Here is a 23785-nt window from a genome sequence, read left to right as displayed (position 1 = left end):
GTGGAGGCCCCAGTGAGATATGAACCCACGACACCTGGTTTACCAAACCAACGCTCTATACCAATGTCAATTGTGGAAATGGTGCAGCCACTTCTGAAGTACATGAGTTGCCAGTATTTGTCACCAACAGATATGCAAATAGTAGAGTGGCACGAGTAATAAATATTTGCCCGACAAAGATGTGACTACAATCTTGATTCAAAATTGTCAGCATTATACATAGGAATTCCAAGTTGACTGTATGAGAAGTTCATGGAAAGAGGGGAGAAGATGTCAGCTACTGCTAGTAGCAAGTGAAACATGACGTATAATTTCAAAGACACATACGGGAAGGACAACCATTGTAGTGGTTGCCAGTCAATGTCAGAGAACAATGTCAGGCTTTGTTGTCACAATGTTCTGATCTCCGGAAGGCACAGAAGTTGCCCCAATAATCACAGTATTCCACTCTGCTTCTGCAGGTGGCATGACGGTACATTCAGAAAGCAGCTGCCAAACATGCTTTTATTTTTTTTAACATAGCACCATCTTTGATCATCAGGTCAAGTTGAACCAGGAATAAGGTTAAAAAAAAAATGAGAGATATATATATATATATATATTTGCCACAAAGCACATCAAGTCATACATATCAAAGGTCTGTTATTATTTTGCTATTATGACATCACTTGAGGCAGCACGGTGGTTCAACTGGTAAAAGCATTGGCCTCACAGTTCTGAGGACCCGGGTTCGATCCCGGCCCGCCTGTGTGGCGTTTGCATGTTCTCCCTATGCCTGTGTGGGTTTTCTCCGGGCACTCCGGTTTCCTCCCACATCCAGAAAACATGCAACATTAATTAGACTCTAAATTGCGCGTAGGTGTGATTGTGAGTGTGGCTCTCTGTTTCGATGTGCCCTGCGATTGGCTGTCAACCAGTTCAGGGTGTACCCCGCCTCCAGCCCGTTGACAGCTGGGATAGGCTCCAGCACTCCCCGCAACCCTTGTGAGGGCCCAATAGCTCAGTTGTTCGAGCATTGCTTTGGTAAACCAGGGGTTCTGAGTTCGTAACTTATTGGGGGCCTCTCATCCCCAAGAGGGGTTGCGTCAGGAAGGGCATCCGGCGTAAAAACTGTGCCAAACAAATATGAGCGTTCATCTGAGATGTCATGGTGTGGCGACGCCTAACGGGACAAGCCGAAAGAAATTTACTTTTTGTCTTATTAATTCAAGACTGACTGAGAGAGTCATTGGGTCACTGAAACGTCCCTCAAAAGCAGGACAAAAACATGTAGTCCGGAATTCCTGCGCACACTCATACACACACACAACAGCTGCTGCTTGAATAACTGATGGTACAGATTGAGTTTCCACTACATGTGTATGAATGTGTGCAGGAGTGACTGAGAAAGAGAGAGAGAGAAGAGAGAGAGTGAGAAAGAGAGAAACTAATGTGTCTAAACATTATGGTTGTGGCATTTGGATGATGTTGTTTTTCAGGTCATTTGAAAGCAAGACTAACCAGACAATTTGTCCAAGTGGCCAAGTAAACATTGAAACGATTGAAACAAGTTGACATTTGAAGTGAAAAAGTGGAACTGTAACATGTTAGCAGTGATGCTCAGCCCTGACGTCACTTGAAGCCCGCCGCTCATTTGCATATTGAAACGTGCTCTCCCTGATAATTGAATGTTTTCTCATGGCTCATTTGAGGTGGCGTTTCTTTACGGTGTACCCAAACATGATGCTTTTGGAGATGCGACGATTCCGTCTGACAACAGCGATCTGACTTCATCTCATTTGTGACATCAGCCGCTCTCTTCATTCCTCCTCATCTTCCTTCTTCACTCCTTCTTCCCTCTTTTATCATTTTCAATTGCACATAAAGTTTTTCCTAAAAATGTTAAATTTTCCCCATCTCCACATTCTCATTTTCCTCCTTCCGTTTCTTTTCCTTCCTCCTCATCCACATCCTTCTATTCCTTCTCCTTCCTTTCACAACTCACTTATCACAATCCACGCTCATACCCCCCCAATGTTTACCTCCTCCTCTTTCTCACTTCATCTTCCTGGTTCCACAATCATTCTAGTCCTCCTTCTCTTCTTTCCATCCCTCTCTCTCCTCCTCCTTTTCCTCCTCTACCTTAACTTAGTAAAGGTTTTTGTAAATCTCCACTTTCTATGGTCTACTCCCCCTTTTATTCTCTTCCTTCTGTCTTCCTTCTTCACCTTTCCTTCTCCATTCCTCTTTTCCTCCTGTTTCTCCTCTTTCTTTGTCTCCTCCTGCTATTTATTAATTTTCTTTTGGAAATAAAGTGTTTTTCTAAATGACTTACCTACTTCTACTTCTTAATGAGAAGAAAGCAGAGAAAGTAGGAGTAGAAGGAAAAAAGGGAATAGGAGAAGCATGAGGAGTAGGAGGAGGGAAAGAGGAATCGTAGGCATACATGGCTCAGGTTTCATGACATACTCAACAAGAGTAAAATCCCCGTCTGTGTGTGTGCGCATTTCCCCAAACTGGATTTGTCCCAGGGGGTCTTGTGGGGATTTCTTTCTCCCCGAAGCCTGCAGTGTGTAATACAAAGCCCAAAAATAGATGCTCAGAGCTCCACTGCATGTCGACTTTTTGTTTTATTTTATTTTTTTTCTTATGTCAAGAAAGTGGAATCCGGATGAGGTGGGCCAGCAGGGGTTTACTCCTCCATTGCCCCCCCACCCACCACCACCACCACCATCACCACCACCAAAAAAAAAAAAAAATGTAGCAAGCAGATACAGGAACAGAAGAACCGATAAGATCCCATCAAAAATGAAATTTTACTGTGGGCTACTCAAGAGTGGAACAGACTCCAACCCCTCTGAAGAGGCCTGGTACCAGAGAGCAAGCGGTGTGTGGAGGAGAGCCCGACTACAACTAGTCGGAACTTTTCGACCTCACACAACAAGCTTGGGCTCCTTCCCTGCCAGAGAGGTGACATTCCACATCCCTAAAGCCAGTTTCTGTAGCAGGGGATCGGATCACCGAGGTCCCCGCCTTCGGCCACCTCCCAGCTCACATTGCACCTGACCCCTATGGCCCTTCTCACAAATGGTGAGCCCATGGGAAGGGGGACCCACATTGCCCTTTCGGGCTGTGCTCAGCTGAGCACTATAGGCGCAGGCCCAGCCACCACACATAACCTTCGAGCCTCACTTCCAGGCCTGGCTCGTCTGCTCCCTCACCTAGGACCCATTTGCCATGGGTGACTGTGGCAGGGACGTAAAGCCCCAGAGAACTTAGCTCCTAGGATCATTGGGACACACAAACGCCTGCACCACGATAAAGTTCGGGCTCAATGAGAAGCATCTGGTTAGATCATTGGCCTCAAATTTTGAGGACCATAGTTCAAATCCTGGCCCCACCTCCTACATCCAAAAAACATCCATCATTTGGAGATTCTAAATTGCCCCCAGGTGTGGTTGCCAGTGCAACTCCCGTCTTTTAAGATGTGGCCTGCAATTGGCTAGCACCCAGTTCAGGTGTACCCCGCCACCTGCTCGAAGAAAGCTGGCACTCCTGCGACCCTTGTGGTCAGAAAATGGATGGATTAATGTGTGTATTCATGTGTAAATGTTCATGTGTAAGTGTGTATGTCCATGTGCGTATTTGTGCGAATCGGTGTGTGTATATGCGATTGTGTGTGTGTGGGGGGGGGTGCTACCGTTATACTGTCTGTGTCATCATCTTTTGTGTTAGTGTGTGTCCGCCTTTGTGTATATTATGTGTGTTGCAGGATGTGTGCGACCTGACCCTCGCTGCCCTTTTGACACCTTCCTGTTTCTATGCACACACCTCAGGTCGTATGTCCACCACGAAGAAAATGTGGACAAAAGCATTGGGACGCATGCATGAATGAGTTAAGATCCTCCACTGGAGGAAGAGGAAGTTGGGGTAGTGACAGCAGGTAGTCAAGAGGTGGGGGCGACATGTCATCCAACACACACACACACACAAACTTTAATGTGGTCTCCAACATGCCAACCAATGTGAGTGAGGCACCACACACTAACGCAAAAACACACAACACACTTTGGAGACGTCTCTCACAACTCACGTCTGACACATCAACTTAGCCTTTTCACCTTATTTCACCCCATCTATAGTTGTGTAATGTCTGTTGTCAAACAAATACAAAATGAGAACACTCACACATCTCATGTCCAGATGCTCAGATGCAGCCGAACTGGGGTCAGCCAGCTCCTGGTGTCACTCACTCGGCGACCTCACTTACGGGCACATATCCAATACACGAATACTTGAGTATGTACAGTAAATACATCTTATCATTAGATTCTATTATTTTTTTATACAATATTTACTGTTTTTATTCTGCGGTGGGTTGGAATGGATTAATGGCATTTCACTCAATTTCAATGGTGAAAATTGTGTTGATTGTGATACAAATAAGGTTCACGAAACGAATTAAAGGCTATGCAAGGTATTTCGCATGTTTGTAAAAAAAGATTACTAGTGCTGTTTAAGGTTCCCAAAAAGTGTCGCCAGTGTGTTGCTGAGCCTCCATAAATGTTCATAGTTCACGTCTACAAAGAAGATACTGTATGTTGAATTATTTAAGTGTGACACACTTACAGTGACTGGACCAGACCCCTATTTTACTGCAAATATGTCAATTTCACAACATGCATGCACACAATATGATGACATGTTAAAGGAATAAAGTACTGTAGATCGTGAAAAATGGTATCACACCAGTTTTTATATGGGTTTTTAACAGTCAAGTGTCATGCCTATATTCATTCTAAAACAAATATTGTAATGAAAAATACATATAAAATTATTCACTTCAATGTCTATATGAAAAAATAAATATGAGCGGAGAGCGCATCATCCATGCGCAACGTTACGGAAGTCTCGTTCGACATCCATGTGGTAGCCACACCGCGACATTTCCCATTGAAAACACGCTGTGCCACCTACTATGGGACACGGAAGATCTTTTCAAAGAAGAGAACATCTCACAATCGAGTGAAGTGACTGGGGCAATATTACCCTATCGTTTCAAGCCATATTTAGATGATACGCAGATCACTTCTAACTAACAGACTCCCAGACAGTATGTATGACAGTAAGTAGCATACTCAGCCATGAGCGACGACAATGCCGTAAACCCGCAACAAGCAACCCCAGCTCGGCACCAAAGCCGTGATCGCAGCAGACGAGGCACGGCTTCGGCAGGGGGTTGTCCGAAGCCGTGCTCATCGCCAACAGGTACATCGACACATTCAGCACCCCTGATTTACATGCGCGGATTTTTTTGTTATATTCTGAAAGGATTACAACCCCCCCCACACGTCCCCATCTATTGTATTTTTTTAGTAGCTGTATACACACCTAACCTGTCATTCGGAACCCACAAAGCTCTCTTCCTTTGCACCCGTGCAATCCATTTTTCACAACAAACCGGGTCTTTTTGAAAAGTATGAAGAATGAATTCATCCTTCCGAGTGTTCGAACAATATCCAGCAATACAACGAGCCGGCATTTTGGCTAACACGAAGAAACAACGAGCTAACCTTAAGCAGGTAAAACTAGTAGAAACATACGAGACCGCTTGAGTGCACGTCTGCTACGAATGTCACTTCCTGTTTCTTCTTGAAAACAAATTCCTCGAGAGGACTTTCATGACGGGAGTGACAAAAAGCCATTGTATGTCAAAATCATGTTGTGCGGCTGCCTTTGTACATACTAAAAAAATCATGCATTTCATGACAGTGGCACTTTAAGTGATACCGATATCCAATCTTCTGTTTGTCTAACAACATATGGCATATTCTCTGTATTTAGTTCTGTAAAGTTCCTGTTTATATGCACACTACATAACGTGTATGAAACTTAAAGTATATCTTTTAGCCTGTATAAAATATGTTTCAGTATACTGTATATTAACGTCTATATAAAGTTTGTTTACCTTTGGATTTTAGTCTATAAAGTGAATGTTTATATGTATATATAGTTCTCATGTGTATGAGATTATATTTTAGTTAGGTGAAATAAAAAATGTTTAATTTTGTTTTGAGTTTCCTGTGTTTTGATTTGGTGAGAGCTAAATTCCCAACTCTTCTTGGTTCTTGTTTTCTTTGGCAGTCCTCACCCCTATTTTTGTCTTTTCCTAATTCTCTTTTCATCCTTCCATTCTCCTCCTCATGATTTCCTTTTTTGGACACACCAACAACAAAAATGTGGACAAAAATATTGGGACAGTGACACAAAGAAAAAGTGGAATTTGGACAAAACCATTGGTTAAGACAAGTGACAAAAGTACTGGTACACTTATTTGAAGTGAAACATGGAATAAATGTGGAGTAAAGCGTTGAGATAAAGCAAGCAAAGAAAACACTGTGATGAAAACGTTTGGACGTATTGGGCCACCTTTAGGGTGTGAAAAGTAGAGAAAATTTAAACAAAAGTGTGGGACAACTCTGGTAAAAGACACACACCCACATAAAGTGGAGAAATAATGGAGTTGAACAAAAGAATTGGCTCACCCAGAGAAAGTGAAAAATGGTAGAGATGTGGATGAAAGAATTGAGATACTTACAGGATGTGGGAGAAATGTGATGAAAATATCGGAACACCTCCAGGAGGAAGTAAAAAAAAAAGGGAACACACACATATATATATGTGTGTGTGTGTGTGTGTGTGTGTGTGTGTATATAAATATTAAAAAAAACAGCAACACTCAGCATTTTATTTCAATGAATTCACCCCTGCCAAAATGACACTACATCCATTTCTGATCACATTAAATCAAGTGAGGCTGTTTGTTTATTTGTGAGTGCATATTTCGCTGAGTGCAGTGTCAAGCAAACTGTAAAGTGGCTTTGGGGAGAAAAGGGGCTTTGTGAGCTCATTTGGCAACACAAGGCATCATTGCACCCGTCCAAAGATAACGAACACTCTGTATGCATCAATGGTCAACATTGTTTCAAAATTGTCTTATGTGTTTTGATGAAGAAAAAGAGCAATGTGGTGTGTTAAATGAACACCTGCAGATACTCTTAATTAAAACAAACACAATCTTCTCTAATAAAAATCTCTTGGCTTAATTAATGTGAAACGCCATAGACGGGCCAAAAGAATTTAGCATATATTTTACTTTCTATATTATTTTAAACCTTTAAACAACCACTACTTTAATGCAAAAAGGTGAAGGTACACAAAAACATCAACTGATAATACTCACAGGCATATATTCTCTGCTTTTAGTAAAGGACTGTTAGGGGGGCTTAGTTGGGGGCCTTCTTTGCCTCTTTTTGCTTTTAACCCATTCGTTCCACCCCTTTTCAAAGTAAAGTTTCCCAGATTGCAGTCTCTTTTGGAGCATTTTGATTGATCTTTCAAGACCCACAGAATCGCCAGGGGCGGGGCCAGGCCACCGCCGTGTGCACAACTGGCCCCAGAAGCAGTTACTCACTTGCACTTCAAGGAGGATAATCATGTCATGTCTTAGTTGGCCAGTTTATTGTATAAGACTAGCGTGAGTTACGAGCTTCTCGTGAGTATTTGCCTCGTTACCACGTCACAGCGATCCTGTGCCACTATAGCCAAGTCTTCTTTTGACCTGGTTTTCATGTATTAGGACCTTGCCTTTTGCCACGTGTTTTTGTGCTTCTGCTTTTTTGGACTGCTTAACCGTGTATGACCTTTGCCTGGAATAAAACCACCCTCGAAATCATGTCACTGCCACAAAGTCCTGCATTTGGGTCCTACTCCTTTTTCCATGTTTGGGACAACAATATTGTGTTCTGTAGTAATGTAAGCACTGAACAGACCAAAGGATATACGTATACATAACTACGAAAAGTCCTGTGAGGAAGGTTTAGTGACTTTCTACTACCTACTACAATCTGTTCACACAACACAAAATCATAATCTCAGTGTTAAGTGTCTAAAATTCAGAATAGGAGTCTGTGTCAATAAAAACATTGCAACACATGATTTATTATGATAAACTATGAAATATGTGACGTGACAGTCACAGAGATTAATGTGACACCATCGCACTTCTATTCATAGAGTCACACGCCATCCTGTGTGTATGAGGAGGGGCGGAATTATTTCCACTTGACTCGCCCCATTATTGGCAGCAGGACGGCGCACTAGCGGTCAGCACATCTCCTTCACAGTTGTGAGGTTCGGTGTTCGAATATCGGCCTTCCTATAAGAAGTTTGCATAGTATTGTCATTTCCTACAGGTGCTTCTTTGGCTCAATCCAAAACTCGCTATCGTCCTTAGCTGTGAATGTTTGCGATGTTGGTCGACAGGTGATCTGCAGTTGACTAGCAACCATTCCGGGGTGTAACCCCCACCTCTTTCCCGTCAACTGGGCTGATTACCAATTTCTTACAAGTATTTCTCTCAGTCATGTAATGGATTACAATTATACATTTTGTAATTCGATTATGATATCTTATTACATTAAATTTGTGACTCAATATTGACATGACAACACTGCTGTCACACCAAGACCTGTGTGCGTGTGTGTTACTATTTAGTCGTGCATTCCTGCTGAGGACACTCACACTTGTCAGACCCTCGACTGTGCCTAAAGGTCAGGCATTCACACGCACACACAATAGGTTCTCATGAATTTGACTAAACGGGTCTAACAAACAGATTAAATAGAAATACATTGAAAATCCAGCACAGACACACACCATGTTTTGTGTGTGTAAAAAGTATACTCACACATGTCTTGTGGTAAGTTTTTATATTAGGAGTTTGTTCGGATGAAATTAGAATAAAAGGTTTGAGTTTAGAATCTCCATTGGACATGCCGGTTTGGAAATCTGTGCATGGGGGAGTGTGTGTGCGCTTGGTGTTTAATCTGACATACAATAGCTACTGTGTGTACGCGTAATGCAAGTATGCTGGAGGTTGTCATAGATACTAACACGTACACACCAACAGTGGGACAAGCACAAAGAAAGCCGTATTCCGCTCTGACACACACACAAAATTGGAGTGCACTGTGTGATGTCATGTCTTTTATTTCTGTTTTTGGATACTTGCGTGTCTGTGGAACAAGAGAAAAAGAGACTGGTCCAAAGAATGAGCGAGGTGTTGCATTGTGGGACTTTTCCAGTGTCAACAACCTGTGAATAAGTGAACGCTACTTCCTATTCTTGCTGTGTGAAATCACCAGAGGGCCAACGACAAGGTGCTCAGGTAGGTTTATCTGGTGCTGAACTTTATACACCCCGGACTGGTTGACAGATAAAGTGAGGGTGTATAGTGCCAAATCACAGGCTGGTCAGAAACACAAAAACTCGGGAGTATTTGAACCCTAAGCATTAGAACTGAGAGGGAGACGTGATATAACCACTCCCGACCCGTGCTGTTGATTGCTCATTCATACATTGCCAAGACGGGGAAACGTTTCACCCTGAAAAATCTCCTTCCTTCACCCATTGGTTTTCTTTCCACCTAAGAAGGGACCCATCATCCTCATTTTTATTGCCCTGGCTAACGTATTGCTAATCACACACATTTAAACACACACGTTTGTAAACACACACGCGCGCGCGCACACATTTAAACACAAACAGGGTCTGCAATTCCTTGCGTGTACATTCACAAACATGGACACAATCGTATTTAAAAATCATACACACAGATACAAACTCAAGATATTTAAATACACACGCATCCCATAATTTATTGCGGGTGCCCGCATGGACACACATACACTTTTAAGCACAATGTCCTGCAACTCCTTGTGTGCACATAGGCATTCACACACACACACACACACACACACACACACACACACCACACACACACACAAATGTTGGCGGGCTCTGAAGTGAAGCATCTGTCGCTGGTCGTCAGCGAGCACATTCCTGCTCGACAAACACACAATGTAAGAACAAAAATACACAAAATCATGCCTTTGCACTTCTACCCGCACACCAACACACACACACACACACACACATTCTTTGGCTTTCCTACTAAAACAGAAAGCCGCCATTTTCCTTACTGTAGCCTGAACTCCACTTGTTGTTACTGTGTGTGAGTGCGTACACTTGTGTATGTGCGTGTGTGTAAGCAAATATGTGTGCGTGTGTGTCTAATGAAGCGTCCTTTGTTGCTAATCAAAAAGTGTCTGTTTCAAGCGAGCGCCAATCACATGACGGCGGCTCATCAGGCCCGAGGAGGTCATGCGGCTGTCGTCTGTTAACCGACAAAAAGCAGACAAACGCAAGTTGCGCTTTCATGTGACACGCGTGTGACGCTCTGTGTTGGTAATCAAAGTATCCCACAGAAGGGAAATGTTACTTTTATTTTCATACTTTTCTTAACATGTTGCTAGCAATAATCCACATTCGGTTTACTTTGGTAAGGAATATATTTTTTTAACAACTGTTTTTGCGAGCAAAAGAATCTGATTTGGATCTCTGGTATCCAGTGGTGCACTTGAGTTCATCTGTTGCGGCGTTTGACGTTTTTGGTAATACACCAAACGTTATGGAAACAGGAGAGGATGTCGGAACTCTGAATGCCCAATCATTTGAAGCTGATGCAATTTCAATGTTATTTGCACAATTGCACTTTCAAATTTGGCAAAACCAGTCGAAACACTTCCTCCCAGCTGAGCTGGCTGGCGTAAGGGACCTGTACAAATCCCCACAGGAACTTTGTACTTCTATGATGTCTTTTTTTTTTTTTTTTAAACATGTCACAAGAGTAACCAAAGATGACAATCGGCGATTTTTAGGCTTTGTTCATGTTTGCATATACTGTATATCATCCATCCATCCATATTCTTCACCGGTTATCCTCACGAGGGTCGCGACGAGTGCTGGAGTCCATCCCAGTTGTCAACGGGCAGGAGGCGGGGTATACCCTGAACTGGTTGCCAGCCAATCGCAGGGTACGTCGAGACAATCAGCCACAGTCACAATCACACCTAGGGGCAATTTAGAGTGTCCAATTAATGTTGCATGTTTTGGGGATGTGGGAGGAAACCAGAGTGCCCGGAGAAAACTCACACAGGCATGGGGAGAACATGCAAACTCCACACAGGCGGGGCCGGGATTGAACCCGGCTCCTCAAAACTGTGAGGCCAATGCTTTACCAGTTGATCCACCATTCCAACCTAATGTATTTGTATAAATAAATGGTCTATTTAACTTTTTTTTTAAAAATTATTTCTCTTGTTATATTTAGGTTTAAAACAAATCTTCAACCCATAGTACATACGTGAAGCCCACTAACCAGTTTTCATGGTTTGGTCATGTGACAATCTGCATCTTACGAACAGTCTTGTTGTTAATGAGCTCTGCTAACTACACAAATTAGCTTTGCTTGAGTCAATTAGTCTTTAGTTTTATCTCCTTTCAGAGACAAAATTTGTCATTATGACACCAAATGGACTAGTTCACTCGCCTGTATGCATCCTCGTTATTGTTTGTGACGAGTTTGTTTATAGCATCAAGTTATTAGCATCATTACCATCAAGCAAGTGGATATAAAAGTCCTTCACGTTTTGTTTTGTTTTGTTTTTTTTAGCAGGGTGGTTCATTTTTAGACTTGTATAACAACTTTAATGTTAAAATTAAAGATTGACACATACCCAAATTACTTTTTAAACAGGCAATCAAATTACTTTTTAGAAAAATGTAACTGTGGCAACACTGGTGGGCTGGAATCAGTCGTGGACCCGTTGACACGGTTAGTTTGCCATTTGGCTTGGAGTCTGTCCAGCAGATTAAATGTCCTAAAGCTAAGAGACCCCAGCTCGGTCTGATGATCTAGACCATTCGCCCAATTGGACCGCAACCGGAACAGAACTGAACCACAACCGCATCATGCCACGTTGTACTGGAACAAGATGGCTGCTGATAAAAACTTCAAGCTTCTTTGGATTTATTCTCAAGTTGCCTCCATTGATGATAATGATGATGATTACTATGCAACACCCAAGTAAACAGTGGATATTCTTGGCAACCGTCAGTTGCTGTGGGAAACCACCGAGACACCACGTGAGAACTTTTGCGATCAGTGTGCTCTTTGTTAACAATTTTCAACGCCGGGTCTCCTCGTCATATATTTCATACCAACAAAACACTTCCTGCGTCTGATCAGGACAAACTGTGAAAAAAAAGAAAAAAAAAATCACGTGTTGTTTCAGAAAAACACGCTCATAAACTTGACAAGTCTTATGATGTTTTGTTTTTCGCTTTTTGGAAAAATAGTCACTGAAGGAGAAGTTACCAAAATGGCTACTGGCCTACTGCTCGCCAAAATAAAGCCCTCTTCTCAACCTGCCTGTTATCAAAACGCAACAACTGTCAGCTTCCTTGGTGGCACTTCACATTCAGTGTTGTAGAGAGTGGGGAATAGTTGTGTACATTTATACGTTTGAAGCAGCATTTTAACTAGGGATACACCCACGATTGACCAGCCCCATTACAGACTTGCGGTCTGTGGTGTAACCCAGAAACTAAAATTAAAAACAAAAAAAACAAAAACCACACTTTTGTCCAACAAAATAGCTACTGTTTCAAAAATATACTCAGAAACAAACTACGCTGTGGGGATATAAGTTGAGGAAACTGTCCTTGCCATAAATTATGAATATATTAATATTCAGGTAAAGAAATTGAACAACAAAAGTAAAACGTAAAAATGTTTTGTGTTTTTGTCACTGATTTTGGATCCAAAAGGAAGTACATAACGTGACATATATAAAAAGGCGCAGCAATGGATGGAGTTTGTTTTGCAAAAAAAAAAAAAAAAAGATACTGTATCTTACTGAAGTTGGCGAGGAATAGTCTACTTCTCGAGGAAGAAAACCAAGTCCAACCACTTTCACATCATTAACAATGATTTGTCTTGTTCTGAGGAGCGAGGATGTCCACTTGCTCCACCCTTCCACAGCCAGTTTGCTGTATTTCTGCAATGTGGCACGTCTTGTCTGGAGGACTGGATCCACTATTCTCCAATTCTTCATGATAAATAGTTCAGTTACAGACATGTACCATTGTGTGGCACGGAATGTCCATCCATCTTTGACTTTGGCCATGTTTTCTTCCTGTGTTCCGCTCTCCTATTGTGGTTCGTTGAGCTAGCATTAGTAGCCTAGCTAGCCAGTAAATCACATGTGTGATCGCTCACCGGAAAAAAAAATCTTGGGACACAGGGTGGAAAAGGCTTGATGGAGAAATGTATCTTCAATTTAGGCTTACGTTTTGTTTCAGCAACTTAAAAAAAAAAATAACATGAATTATGTTGTAGCATTGAGGGAATGGTGATGGAGGCCCCGTAGCTCAGTGGTTAGAGCACTGGTTTGGTAAACCAGGGGTTGCGGGTTCCTATCCCACTGGGGCCTCCACTCCCTGAGAAGGGTTGCGTCAGGAAGGGCATCCGGCGTAAAAATTGTGCCAAACATATATGTGCGTTCATCTGAGATGATATGCTGTGGCGACCCCGAAAGGGACAAGCCGAAAGAAACTTACTATTGAGGGAATGGTGCAGCATGCCACGCGGTGTTGTAAGAATGCTATGTTCTTAGTGTAAATTAGTCCCCAATAGGATTAGTTATCCCTTAATAGACTTTGTGTGCTTTTTTTTTAACCCTTTTTCCCATTGCTGAACTGTTTTTGACTATTTAGCACCGTGAAAGAGTGATGCATCACAATTATTTAGGGTTAGTGTCTGTAATGAAAGGCTGAAATAAAACTCACTGTGGAATGTACATAACCTTGCAGCACTGCTATATGTGGTGTGGAGGCACGTAATTGCAAGGGTATGTGTCAATCTTTAATTTTAACATTAAAGTTGTTATACAAGTCTAAAAATGAACCACCCTGCTAAAATAAAAAACAAAAACAAAACAAAACGTGAAGGACTTTTATATCCACTTGCTTGATGGTAATGATGCTAATAACTTGATGCTATAAACAAACTCGTCACAAACAATAACGAGGATTGACACAGGTGAGTGTTGTTGTTTTGTCAAAGGATTGACAACTAAGCTGTTTAGCAGGAAAAATTAACCCCTTCCAACTGTATATGCTAAGTAAACAAAACATACTACATACATACCTTTTGCTCCTAAATTCCATCTTCACTTTGTTCACTTCCTGTTTCCCGTGAAACCTTTGTCATTTCCTGAACATTTCCCAGTACTTTTGTCCAAAACTAAACCCCCCCCCCACATTTTCCCCCCGCTGTGTATTGTTGATGTCCCAATACCTTTGTGCAAACTGCATTTTCCTCACATTTTTCACCTCGTTTGGAATTTGTGGTCCAGGTTTTTCCACAGATACATTTATTTGTGGCGAGCTACCACAATGGTCCTCTGGGAAACACTGACATCCCAAGACTTGGTCCCCATCCTACATTTTCTTCACTTTCTCATTTGTGTGTTCCACGACTTGTCTCATTGCTTGCAAGTGTAGAAAGTATTTTGTCCTGAAACCACATTTTCGCTTTGTGTGTCACAATGCATTTATCTAAAATTACATTTTCATTCCCTGTGTGTAGCAATGTTTTTGTCATTTCTGGATTGTCCCAATACTTTTGTCCAAGACTACATTGTTTTTTTTTTTTTTTAATCCACATTTTCATCCACACAGTTCACTCCTAAATTACATTTTCTTCACTTCTCGTGTGTCCCAATACATTGTCCAGAGATACATTTTCTACACTTTGTCACTTCCTATAAGTGTTCCATGACTTTTGTCCAAACACACACACACACACAGACAGACACACACGCATAAATGCAAGAGAATTCCCAAATAAATCTCATTTGACCCATGAGCCAAAACTAAAGCTATAGAGGATTTTTGAAGAGATTTATTTCAGAGAGGATCAAAGAGTTATATCATAATAAATAATAATTCCAAACTTAACATGAGCCTCTTGATGTACATACACTAACGCGGCTAAGAAGCATTTGGAAGCTTTTATTTTGGCAGGAGAAGGGTGAGTTCATCAATTGATTCTAATTTTTGGGTCTGTTTTTTTTAGTGGCTTCAGACGTTGAAAGCTTGTCCTCGCTGATGTGCACTGCTAACACTGACATGGATACCAACAGAAAGGAACTACTTTACAAAAGAGCAGTCAGTGTTGACAACTTAGCCATGTACTCCCCATACTTAGAAACATTTCGGAGCACTCTAGTGACTATTTTTCTAATAAGCGACTACCTACTGCAGTTCTCACTAAGAATCACTTCCAATAAACGGTTTGTGTATGACAGGAAAGGAGCCCAGTGGAAGGCAATGTAAATTTATTTGGAGTGCAGCTAACAAATATTTTTGGAATTGGGTAGGGTGGAACCCTCACATATCTGTGCACCCCCCCCCCCCTCACTGTGTCTTATTTAACCTGATAGCCATTAGTCATATTTTTTGAGGGGAAGTTTTTTTTCATTAAATCAATTAAAGTCTTCCCCTTTTATTCACAGGGGTTACGTTCCTTACACCTGCGCAAATAAAAATCCACAAGTAACGGATGCAGTATTAATACACACTGGTTACACTGTCAGCATACATGCAAACTCGTGTTTTAGCATGTGTGTAAGCTACCACGTGATGGCACTCACGAGGAACAATTGCATTTCACATCTGTAAGCAGAAGAACCTATGATGCTATTGCTCCACACATTGCTTGTGTAGGGAGGTCATTAGTGACGATGTTGTACAAGTTCATGGTGTCACATCGAAACTAAAATGATCACACCACAGCAAACATAATAGCATAACTAGCAAATAATAAAACAATATGTCAGTTTACATCATGCTGGTGCGGCACTAAGGACCTTCATAGTTTTGGGCTAACATGAACGGAACTTAATTCATTACTGCCTGATGAACGTTATTGAGAACACACCAGGATAAACACAACCATACACAAGCTTTCATAAGTCAGGGTAAAAAAAACAACGCTTTATTTTACAACCCATTCAGTGCGCCCGCCATTCATGTTTATGTGCAGCTGCAGGTGTATGCGAGGTCCCATCAAGGACACACTGTAAATGGGAGCAAATGTGTTCTGTGGTACTTAACCCATTCGTGGGCAGTGTCCCATTTTTGGGACATCATGATTTTCATGCATTATATCTTATATCTAAGTGTTTTAATCTGATTCTGATACTGGTTTTTAGGACGATCTACTAAGAAAAAACAAGAACCCTCTCGCGGGCAGCGTCCCATTTTTGGGATTTTTTACGGTTATCATGTAACTTAACCATAAACGAAAAAGAAGTGTTCTATCCTTGATTGTGGCCTGTTAGGAGACTTTTATCTCAATAAGGCAAAAAATTGCCACCCTGCCCATGAATGGGTTAAATTTAAAAACTGATAACAAGGAAAAATTATATTTGTATCAGAATGCTTTAGTTACCCCAGCGTAAGACACGTCACACCAGTCACAGCACTGCCATTTCTACGGAGCTTACGTCAAAACAAAAGCATGAGTTTCGAAACAAGAGTCTTTACTGTACTCGGGATGCACAGTAATTATCTGGGCTGATTTGAAGAATTATTATAATCATATTTAACAAAAACACGAATTAAATATAGCTCTGAAAAAAATCCAAGAATGAAAATGAAAATCCAGTGATGTGAGATCCATACTTTACTGTCAGTATGTCAGGATGAAGAAATCAAGCATTTTTATTTTTTTATTTTATTTTATTTTTTTTTTTAAATAGAGCCAATAATAAATGTGCATTAAGCCAAGAGGCAATTGGTGCAGTGAACATCTAACGTGGGATTTCTTAACCATTTCAAAGGAAGAAAATTCACTTGCTATTTATTTGCTGCAAATGTTCTCCAAACATTCAACAAGGATGACGAAAAAACTATTTGTACACCTCTTATTTATAATAGGGCTGCAGGTATGCTGGAGCCTATCCCAGCTAACTGCAGGCACTCGAGCAATGAAAATGATGGCACTTGACTACGAACACTTTATCATCGTTGAGAACACTGGCTTTTGTTTGCAAGCAAAATACGACGTGATTGCCGCACTCTTGCATATCGTGGCAGACGGAAAAAAGGAAATAAGGTTAGAGACTGATTCATGGACATGTGATACTAGCCCTGTAAACCTGCTTAGTCTGACCATGCAGTGGTACATCTAGGTGATCAATGCTGATGTCAATTTCACACAGCTGAATGTTCAGTCATAGGTCTATGTCGATTGTGTGTTCATTTGTATGCACGCTCCTTTTGATATTAAAATTTTATTATGCGCGTAGCTATGGCTAAATTTTCCATTTGATGAGCCACTGAAAACAAACTATAAAAAAAGAAGTGCGATTCTAGAATGAGTTGTGTTTTGAAATTTGTATCAATATTGATGTCATATTTGGGACAAATCTTTTGAGTATTCCTTTCATCCAGGTGTGAAAAAAGGTAACAGTTAAAAAACAAAATGAATATGTTATTTTCATGAGCAGGGCTGGAGCGCTGCCAGGAGGGGCGTGGCCTGGTCACCCACTCTGGGCGGTGCCAACTCTGGCACTCATCACAGCTATTGCACATTTGGGATGTTAATTGACATGTCATTATTCGTCTTTGGAGTTTTTGTCACGGGCATTTGCCAGTTCATTGAGTTTGCACCCAGTGCGGACACTGCTTCTGAAATAAAACCCAGTGGACATTATGCCTTTGTCTTGGAGGCATGCATTTGTGTCCTCCCCTGGACCAATGGCTCATGACAGTTTTTGTTTATTGGTCTTCAAAAGCAGAGTTATCACTATTGGTTTGAAGAAGAAAAACAGATCATCCATCCCTAGTCTGTATGTATTGTATGACTAAATTAAAAACTGCATACCCGTTGGCCGAATTGGATCCCCTGATGGGCCAATCGTGCCCATGCAGGGTGTACATTTGACACCAGTGACACGCTGTTGTGTTATACATTGCACTTTGTGAGTTATTTTCATATACTGTAGACGGATCAATAATGCAGCCCTATGGGGGCACAAACCAGTGCAATCTGTAGGCCGGTCCCAAGCCCGGATAAATGCAGAGGGTTGCGTCAGGAAGGGCATCCGGCGTAAAAACTGTGCCAAACAAATATGAGCGTTCATCTAAAGAATCCCATACCGGATCGGTCGTGGCCCGGGTTAACAACGCCCGCCCCCGGCACTGCTAACCTGCAGGGCGTCGGTGGAAATTCAGCTACTGTGGGTCGAAGACAAAGAAGAGGAGGAAACCGGATCCAGCGTCAGAAGAAAAAGAGGAATGCACAGAGCCTACAACTGAGTGTAGGGACTTTGAATGTTGGGACTATGACAGGAAAAGCACAGGAGTTGGTTGACATGATGATTAGGAGAAAGGTTGATATTCTGTGCATCCAAGAGAGCAGGTGGAAAGGTAGTAAGGCTAGAATTTTGGGAGCAGGGTTTAAATTATTCTACCACGGAGTAGATGGGAAGAGAAATGGAGTAGGGGTTATTTTAAAGGAAGAGCTGGCTAAGAAAGTCTTGGAGGTGAAAAGAGTATCAGATCGAGTGATGAGACTAAAATTTGAAATTGAGGGTGTTATGTATAATGTGGTTAGCGGCTATGCACCACAGGTAGGATGTGACCTAGAGTTGAAAGAGAAATTCTGGAAGGAACTAGATGAAGTAGTTCTGAGCATCCCAGACAGCGAGAGAGTTGTGATTGGTGCAGATTGTAATGGACATGTTGGTAAAGGAAACAGGGGCGATGAAGAAGTGATGGGTAAGTACGGCATCCAGGAAAGGAACTTTGAGGGACAGATGGTGGTGGACTTTGCAAAAAGGATGGAGATGGCTGTAGTGAACACTTATTTCCAGAAGAGGGAGGAACATATAGTGACCTACAAGAGCGGAGGTAGAACCACGCAGGTAGATTATATTTTGTGCAGACGATGTAATCTGAAGGAGGTTACTGACTGTAAAGTAGTGGTAGGGGAGAGTGTAGCTTGACAGCATAGGATGGTAGTATGTAGGATGATTCTGGTGGTGGGTAGGAAGATTAAGAAGACAAAGGTAGAGCAGAGAACCATGTGGTGGTAGCTGAAAAAGGAAGAATGTTGTGCAGCCTTCCGGAAAGAGGTGAGACAGCCTCTCGATGGACAACCGAAGCTCCCGGAAGACTGGACGACGACAGCCAAGGTGATCAGAGAGACAGGCAGGAGAGTACTTGGTGTGTCATCTGGTAGGAAAGGGGAGAAGGAGACTTGGTGGTGGAACCCCAAAATACAGGGAGTCATACAAGGAAAGAGATTAGCGAAGAAGAAGTGGGATACTGAGAGGACTGAGGAGAGGCGAAAGGAGTACATCGAGATGCGACGTAGGGCAAAGGTAGAGGTGGCAAAGGCTAAACAAGAGGCATATGAAGACATGTACACCAGGTTGGACACGAAAGAAGGAGAAAAGGATCTCTACAGGTTGGCCAGACAGAGGGATAGAGATGGGAAGGATGTGCAGCAGGTCAGGGTGATTAAGGATAGAGATGGAAATGTGTTGACTGGTGCGGTAGTGTACTAAATAGATGGAAAGAATACTTTGAGAAGTTGATGAATGAAGAAAATGAGAGAGAAGGAAGAGTTGAAGAGGCAAGAGTGAAGGACCAGGAAGTGGAAATGATTACTAAGGGGGAAGTCAGAAAGGCACTACAAAGGATGAAAAATGGAAAGGCAGTTGGTCCTGATGACATACCGGTAGAGGTATGGAAGCAATTTGGAGAGATGGCTGTGGAGTTTTTGACCAACTTATTCAACAGAATACTAGCGGGCGAAAAGATGCCTGAAGAATGGAGGAAAAGTGTTCTAGTTCCCATTTTTAAGAACAAAGGGGATGTTCAGAGCTGTGGGAACTATAGAGGAATAAAGTTGATGAGCCACACAATGAAGTTATGGGAAAGAGTAGTGGAGGCTAGACTCAGGACAGAAGTAAGTATCTGCGAGCAACAGTATGGTTTCATGCCTAGAAAGAGTACCACAGATGCATTATTTGCCTTGAGGATGCTCGTGGAAAAGTACAGAGAAGGTCATGGTGAGGTGTGCCTTAGGTGTGACAGAGGAATTTAAGGTGGAGGTGGGACTGCATCAGGGATCAGCTCTGAGCCCCTTCCTTTTTGCAGTGGTAATGGATAGGCTGACAGATGAGGTTAGACTGGAATCCCCTTGGACCATGATGTTCGCAGATGATATTGTCATATGCAGTGAAAGCAGGGAGCATGCAGAGGAACAATTGGAAAGATGGAGACATGCACTGGAAAGGAGAGGAATGAAGATTAGCCGAAGTAAAACAGAATATATGTGCGTGAATGAGAAAAGTGGAGGGGGAAGAGTGAGGCTACAGGGAGAAGAGATAGCGAGGGTCGACGACTTCAAATACTTGGGGTCAACAATACAGAGCAATGGAGAGTGTGGTCAGGAAGTGAAGAAACGGGTCCAAGCAGGTTGGAACAGCTGGCGAAAGGTGTCTGGTGTGTTATGTGACAGAAGAGTGTCTGCTAGGATGAAGGGCAAAGTTTACAAAACAGTGGTGAGGCCGGCCATGATGTACGGATTAGAGACAGTGGCACTGAAGAAACAACAGGAAGCTGAACTGGAGGTGGGAGAAATGAAGATGTTGAGGTTCTCGCTCGGAGTGACCAGGTTGGATAGGATTAGAAATGAGCTCATTAGAGGGACAGCCAAAGCTGGATGTTTTGGAGACAAGATTCGAGAGAGCAGACTTCGATGGTTTGGACATGTTCAGAGGCGAGAGAGTGAGTATATTGGTAGAAGGATGCTGAGGATGGAGCTCCCAGGCAAAAGGGCGAGAGGAAGACCAAAGAGAAGGTTTATGGATGTGGTGAGGGAAGACATGAGGGCAGTTGGGGTTAGAGAGGAAGATGCAGGAGATAGGCTAAGATGGCAAAAGATGACACGCTGTGGCGACCCCTAACGGGACAAGTCGAAAGGAAAAGAAGAAGAAGAAGAAGTAGACGGATCAATAATAGTAAATACACTTTTTTTTTTAAATTCTAATTTTTTTTCAAGCCGGCTTGGTTTTATATGGGTTAGCATCTCCCATACTGTAAAAGGGATGCTTAAAGTCATTTTTAAAAAGTAATTGATGATTTAAAATTTTAGGCATTCGGAGTACATGCAATCCTTTTTAAAGACAAATTGGTGGTGGTGATGATAAAAATATAAATGATATACACTTCTTGCATAATGGTAAAGATATACACAGCTCCATATCCGGTGGTTCGAGCACTGGTTTGGAAAACCAGGGGTTGTGGGTTCGTATCCCACTGGGGCCTCCACTCCCTGAGAAGGGTTGCGTCAGGAAGGGCATCTGGCGTAAAAATTGTGCCAAACATATGTGCGTTCATCTGAGATGACACGCTGTGGCGACCCCGAAAGGGACAAGCCGAAAGAAACTTTATACAGTGGACCCTCCTCTAAATGGGGGATAGGCACCGGGCCGACTGGAGAAAAATGTTTGGTGAGGATGTTTTTCATAGACTTTAGCCCAGCCTTTAATACGATCATCCAAGATATTTTGGTTGACAAACCTCCTTGGACTATCTCCTTCCATCTGCTGCTGGATTAAAGACTTCCTCACAAATCGCCCACAGTCTATCAGACTTGGCCCATACCCCTCTTCCTCAATCAACCTCAGCAGCAGGTCCCCTCAAGGTTGTGTACTGAGTCCTTTCCTATACTCTTTGTACACATATGACTGCATACCAGCCCATTCCAGCAACTACGTCATCATGTTTAGTGATGATACCACCGTGATTTAGCTCATCTCAAAAGGAGAATAGGTCTACCTAGAGACGAGGTTGTAAAAAAGTGGTTTTCTCCAAACAACCTCACACTGAACACCACAAAGACGAAGGAAATCATCCTGGACTTCTGGAAATGCGGCATGCACCTGGTCCCACTGTTCATCAATGGGGAGTGTGTCAAGAGGACCCACTCCTTCAGATGTATGGGAGTCTACATCACATGCAAATTAATCTGGACTGTAAATACCAAGGCGGTGGTGAAAAAGGCCCAGCAGTGACTCCACTTCCTGAGAGTGTTCAGGAATAACAATCTGGAAGCTAAGCTGCTCCTGGCTTTCAACAGAACCACCGTGGAGAGCATCCTCACATACTGCATCACAGTGTGGTATGCTGGATGTACAGTGGACAGGAAAGCTCTGCAAAGAGTGATCAAAGAGGCCCAGAAGATCAATAGCTGCTCTCTGCCCCGCCTTGAGGACATTGCCAACTCCCGCTATCACAGCAGAGCTATTAACTCCGTTAAATTCTGGTCACCGCCTGTTTAACCTGCTGCCCTCTGGCATTCGTTATAGAGCCCACAAAACACAGACAAGCAGACTCAAAGACAGCTTTTTTCCTAGAGCAATCAACACCTTGAAGTTAAAACCTGTAATGTAAAATTATGCAAATGCACTTTTTTGTTTGCTTTTCTTAGTTTTCTCAGGAACAGGGGAATAGATATAGGTAATAACCTTACCAATGCCTAGACATGGGGAATAAGACTAAAAAATACACTATTTTTTTAAAGTTCTTTAAGCAATAACTGTTCCTTGATTTTATTTTTTTATGAGTTACTTCACCTCATATTTAAGATGTTCTTCTATTTTATTTTATTTGTGCAAGCAACTACTGTGATGGTACATTAATCTATAGTAACAGAGCTAACTCCACAAAATAAGAAATTAAAGTGTCTTATCCCTTAATAGATTACAAGTATTTTATCTCACATTATAATTTACAGTACATCATTATATCTCACACATGTAACAATGAAAAATGATCCCTACTCATCTTCAATTGTGAGATTATTCTTACGGTGAGTGCACAAAGCATTCAAACATCCAACAATGTTACATTCTGTTCTACTGCAACCAAAGTGGGGTCATTTGTGGCATTTTCTGTTGCGATTGATGAGAGTACTGATATCACGGACGTCGCTCAACTGGCCATATTCATTCGTGGAGTTGACAAGACTTTGAATGTCACAGAGGAGTTTCTCGAGCTGGTGCCGATGATCGACACCACAACAGCTGAGGACATTTTCAGCTCCGTCATTGGAGCGCTGGACAGAGTCGGAGCGGACTGGTCACGCGCCATAAGCCTGGCTACTGATGGTGCGCCGTCAATGATCGGTAAAAAGGCAGGTGTTGTGACAAAGTTCAGAGATAAAGTACAAGCCGCAAATGGGGGAGGTAATTTTTGGACATTTCATTGCATTTTGCATCGGGAGGCATTATGAAGCAAATCACTAAGAATGGATCACGTCATGGAGGTGGTTGTCCGAACTGTTAATTTCATCCGAGCCAGAGGTCTCAATCATCGTCAATTTGACAGCTTTCTCAGTGACTGTAACATTATCCATGGTGTGCCTTATCACACGAATGTACGATGGTTAAGCACAGGTGCTGTGCTAAAGCGCTTCTTTGATTTACGTGATGAAATCGGACAATTCATGGAGAAAAAGGGTAAACCTGTTAAGGAATTACAGTGCCATCTGTGGCTGAAGGACCTTGCGTTTATGGTTGACATCACTGAGCACTTGAATATTCTTAACAAAATGTTGCAGGAACGCAAAAAAATCGTAACACAATATTATGACAGCATACGTGCATTCAACTTAAAGCTCGGGTTATGGGAGACGCAGGTGGCAAGCGGTGACCCTGCTTATTTTCCCTATTTAAAAGATATCTGCGCAGCAAGCAAGTTTTAATTCTGATGTGAAATGGTACAAAGAGAAGATTTCAGGGCTGTTGATGGAGTTTGA

General features: G+C 42.2%; 1 protein-coding gene across 3 annotated transcripts in view; it reads right to left on the bottom strand.

Moving 5' to 3' along the window:
- Positions 1-23785, bottom strand: part of dip2cb (disco-interacting protein 2 homolog Cb) — an 88162-nt gene that overhangs the window by 43625 nt on the left and 20752 nt on the right. Inside the window, exon 1 of one of the 3 annotated variants that reach the window (XM_061840125.1) lies at positions 7223-7300. The exons of the other annotated variants lie outside the window; for them this stretch is intronic. The gene's annotated coding sequence lies outside the window, so the exon portion shown is untranslated. Of the gene's footprint in view, positions 1-7222; positions 7301-23785 lie in introns of those variants that run through there. 3 annotated transcript variants of the gene reach the window in all.

Source organism: Syngnathoides biaculeatus, chromosome 13 (genome assembly GCF_019802595.1).
Source record: "Syngnathoides biaculeatus isolate LvHL_M chromosome 13, ASM1980259v1, whole genome shotgun sequence".
Lineage (NCBI taxonomy): Eukaryota > Metazoa > Chordata > Actinopteri > Syngnathiformes > Syngnathidae > Syngnathoides > Syngnathoides biaculeatus.
The sequence above is the reverse complement of the archived record's forward strand: the minus strand, read 5'-3'. Positions and strand labels throughout refer to the sequence as shown.